This window comes from Schistocerca serialis, chromosome 1 (genome assembly GCF_023864345.2).
Source record: "Schistocerca serialis cubense isolate TAMUIC-IGC-003099 chromosome 1, iqSchSeri2.2, whole genome shotgun sequence".
Lineage (NCBI taxonomy): Eukaryota > Metazoa > Arthropoda > Insecta > Orthoptera > Acrididae > Schistocerca > Schistocerca serialis.
In genome coordinates, this window is record NC_064638.1 from 1,276,111,209 (window position 1) to 1,276,115,836 (window position 4,628).

Genomic DNA, 4,628 nt, shown 5'->3' on the forward strand with positions numbered 1-4,628 from the left:
GCGTACTTACGGAATATCGTCACAGTCATGAAACTGCATTCGTGATTTTCTGTAAGAGAGGACACAGTTCGTATGGATTGACGGAAAGTCATCGAGTAAAGCAGAAGTGATTTCTGGCGTTCCCAAAGGTAGCGTTATAGGCCTCCTGTTGTTCCTTCCCTATATGTACGATTTAGGAGAAAATCTGATGAGCCATCTTAGATTGTTTGCAGATGATGCTGTCGTTTATTGCCTAGCAAAGTCTTCAGAAGATGTACGGTGCGAAAATTGGTAGTTGACCCTAATTAATAAAAAGTGCGAGGTCATACACATGGGTGCTAAAAGGATTCGGTTAACTCCGGTTACACGATAAGTCAGTCAAACTTAAGGCCGTAAATTCAAGTAAACACCTGGAAATTACAATTACTAACAGCTTAAATTGGAAAGAACACACAGAAAATTTTGTTGAGAAGGCGAACCAAAGACTGCAGTTTATTGGCTAAACACTTAGAAAGTGTAACAGATGTACTAATTGACTTCCTAGGCTACGTTTGTCGCTCCTGTTTTGGAGCACTGTCGCACGGTATGAGATCCTTATAGGATAGGAGTAACGAAGTACATCAGAAAGTTCAAAGAAGTGCAGCACATCTATATTATAAAGAGAGAGGGGGGAGAGTGTGACGTGCATGATACAGGGTTTTGTTGGGCAACATTAAGACAAAGACGTTTCTCGCTGCGGTGGGATTTTCTCATGAAATTTCAATGATCAACTTTCTCCTCCGGATGGGAAAATATATATATATTTTTTTTTTTTTTTTACGCCGACCTAGATAGGCAGAAACGATGATCATAATAAAATAGGGGAAATCAGAGTTCGCACGGAAATATATATATATATATATATATATATGTTCGTTTTTCCGAGCGCTTTTCGAGAGTGGAATAATAAAGAATTATTTTGGAGATTGTTAGACGAACCCTCTGCCAGGCACTTAAGTGTGATTTGCCAAGTATCCAAGAAGACGCAGATGTAGATGTAAATTTGCACCTTAAGAAAAGTGCAATGTAGGAAAGAGTCTACAAAGCAAGAAAGTGCCTGTTTTCCAGTTTTTAAAGCGGTACTTCAAGATAGATACATATTTCGTCGTAAATTGCGAATTACGAGAAGCAGAACATTATCTGAAGCAACAATGGAAGCTACTGGGACGACACGGAGCCCGGACACTAACTCGGAGATTCAGTTGAGCGAAGATATTTTGGAGTCTTAAGGCTATAATTTTCTGAAAACTGACGATGGGGCTGTTCCTGACCAAAGAATCCTCGTTTTCGGTTGTGAAGAAGTGGAGAAATTCCTCTGTGGAAATGGAAATATTTTTGTGGACGGGGCATTCAGCCGTTTTCCGAAACAGCGAACAGTTCAAATAACTTTCCATGATACGCGTTGACCTCCGGAGCACAGAATAAAAGACGAATGTATTTCGTGTTTTACTTGCTTTGCTCCCAAAAGATGTTAAAATACATGAACGGCTGAATGCAAGGGGAAACTACAGCCGTAATTTTTACCGAAGACATGCAGTTCTACTCTATATTTAAATGATGATGGCATCCTCTTGAGTGAAATATTACTGAGGTAAAATTGTCCACTATTCAGGTCACCAGATGGGGACTACTCAGGAGGCTGTCGTCATGAAGAGAAACAAAACTGGCATTCCACTGATCGGAGTGTGGAATGTCAGATCCCTTAATCAGGCGGATAGGCTAGAAAAATTAACAAGGTAAATGGATAGATTGAAGTAAGATATAGTGGGAATTAGTCACGTTCGTTTGTAGGAGGAACGGGACTTCTGGTAAAGTGAATACAAGGTTATAAATACGAAGTCAAATAGTTGCAATGCAGGCGTGGGTTAAATAATGAATAAGAAAATAGGAGTGGCGGTAATCTACTATTAACTGTATGGTGAATGCATTATCGTAGCCAACGCAGACATGAAGCCCACACCTACCACAGCGGTACAAGTTTATGTGCCAACTAGCTCCGCAGAGACTGAAGAAATATCTGATGGGATGGAAAAAAAAAACATTCAGGTAGTTAAAGGAGACGAAAATTTAACTGTGATGGAGGATTAGAATACGGTAGTAGGAAAAGAAGGAGAACGAGAAATAGTAGGTGAATACGGACTGGGGGAAAGAAATGTCAGAGGAAGCCGTCTGGAAAAATTTTCCGCAGAGCATAATTTAATCATCGCTAAAACTTCCTCATAGAATCGTAAAAGAAGGAAGAAGATGGAAGAGACATGGAGAGTTCGGAAGGTTTCAGGCAGATTATATAATCGTCAACAGAGATTTAGGAATCAGATTTTAAGTTGTAAGACATTGAAGGGGCAGATGTGGACTCGGACTACATTTTATTGGTTGAACTGCAGAACAAATTTCAGAAAATGCAAAAAGGTAGGAAATTACGGAGATGGGACCTCGGTACGTTGAAACAAGCAGTGAGTGTTGAAAGTTCCAGAGGGAGCATTAGGCAATGGTTGACTAGAACAGGGCAAGTGAATACAGCAGGGGACGTATAGATAGGTTTAAGAGGTGATATAGTGAAGGCAGCAAAGGATCAGATGGGTAAGAAGACGTGGCCAAGCACAAGAGACACTGAATGCAACTGACGAAAGAAGAGAATTCAAAAAATGCAGCAAATGAAGCAGGCGAAAGGGAATCCAAACGTTTAAAAAATTCAATTGACAAGAAGTAAAAAATTGCTTAGCAGGAATGGCTAAAGGACAAATGTAATGATCTAGGAGCATGTTTAACTAAGAGGAACAGAGATATCGCTTACAGAAATTTAAAGAGGCCTCTGTGGAAAAGAGAAGCAGCTGCATGTATAACAAGAGCTCACATGGCAAACAAGTCCTAAGCAAAGAAGGGAAAGTTGAAAGGTGGGAGGAGTACATAGAGTGTCTATACTTGAAAGCACTGTTGTAGAAAGGGAAGTAGACATAGCTGGTGCGAAATATGATACTGCGAGAAGAATTTGAGAAAGCTCCGAAAGGTCTAAGTCGGAAGAAGGCCCCGTCTGTAGAAGGTCTTCCGTCAGAACTACTGACAGCCTTGGGAGCGTGCGAGGTATGTAAGACAGGCGAAATACTTTCAGACCCCAAGAAAAATGTAGTGATTACAACTCCAAAGAAAAAAGCTTCCGAAAGTTATGAAAATTAATCGAACTATCAGTATAATAAGTATCGATAGCAAAATACTAATACGGATTCTTTACAGAAGAATGGAAAAACTTGTAGAAGCCGACCATGGGGAAGACCAGTTTGGATTACGGAGAAATGTAGGAGCGAGGGAGGTAATACAGATCCTACAACTTATCTTAGAAGGTATGTTAAGAAAGGCAAACCTATGAAACTTCCTGGCAGATTAAAACTGTGTGCCGGACCGAGACTCGAACTCGGGACCTTTGCCTTTCGCGGGCAATTGCTCTACCAACTGAGCTACCCAAGCACGACTCACGCCCCGTCCTCACAACTCTACTTCTGCCAGTACCTCGTACCCTACCTTCCAAACTTCACAGAAGCTCTCCTGCGAACGCAGAGTCGAGGGGCTTGAAATGGAGGACGCGGTTGAGAAGGGAGTGAGACAGGACTGTAGCCTATCGCCTGTGTTATTCAATATGTACACTGAACAAGTTATAAAGGAAACTATAGAGAAATTTGGAATAGGAATTAAAGATGAAAGAGAAGAAATAAGAACTCTGAGGTTTACAGTGGCGTTGTAATTCTGTCAGGGACAGCAAAGTACTTAGACGAGCAGCTCATGGGAATGGACAGCATCAACAAAAGAAAAACAAGGGTAATGGACTATAGTTAAATTGAATCAGGTGATGCTGAGAGAATCAGGTTAGGAAACGAGACATAGTTGTAGATGAGTTTTGATATTTGTGCAGAAAAATAACTGACGATGAGAGTATATAAAATGTAGACTGGCAATGGCAAGAGAAGCATTTCTGGAGAAGAAAAATTTGTTAACATAGAATGTAGATTTAAGTTTTAGTATGCCCTTTCTGAAGATATTCGTCTGAATTGCAATAGAAGTGAAACATGGAAGATAAACAGTTGGGACAAAAAGAGAATAGAAGCTGTGGAACGCCGTGCTACAGAAGAACGCTGAAGATTAGATGGGTAGATCACGTAAATAACGAGGAAGTACTGAACAGAATTAGAGAGACAAGAAATTTGTGGTACAACTTGACCAAAAGGAGGGATTGGTTGATTGTACTCTGAGATATCAAGGAATTAGCAACTTAGTATTGGAGTAAAGGGGGGTAGTGGAGGGGGGGGGGTTAAAAATCATAGAGGGAGACCAAGAGATGAATGTAGTAAGCACATTCAGAAGAATGTAGGTTGCAGTAGTTATTCGCAGATGAAGAGTCTCGCATAGGATACAGCAGCATGGAGATCTGCATCAAACCAGTCTTCAGACTGAGGACCACAACAACGACAACAACAACAAAAACAACAACAACTAGATACAGACTTACTTGTTAAAATTTAAATTATTTATAGTTTGGTTCTAAATATTTAATCATTGAGTAATTGTCAGTAATTTTAAATGTGTATTGATCTTACTGGTATAAAAGCGTTGCTTTACCA

General features: G+C 40.2%; 1 non-coding gene across 1 annotated transcript; it reads right to left on the reverse strand.

Annotated features, from left to right (window-relative positions):
* Positions 1–3,406: 3,406 nt before the first annotated feature.
* Trnas-cga (transfer RNA serine (anticodon CGA)) lies at positions 3,407–3,481 on the reverse strand. Its single transcript has one exon. It is a non-coding gene; the product is annotated as a tRNA-Ser (tRNA).
* Positions 3,482–4,628: the final 1,147 nt, after the last annotated feature.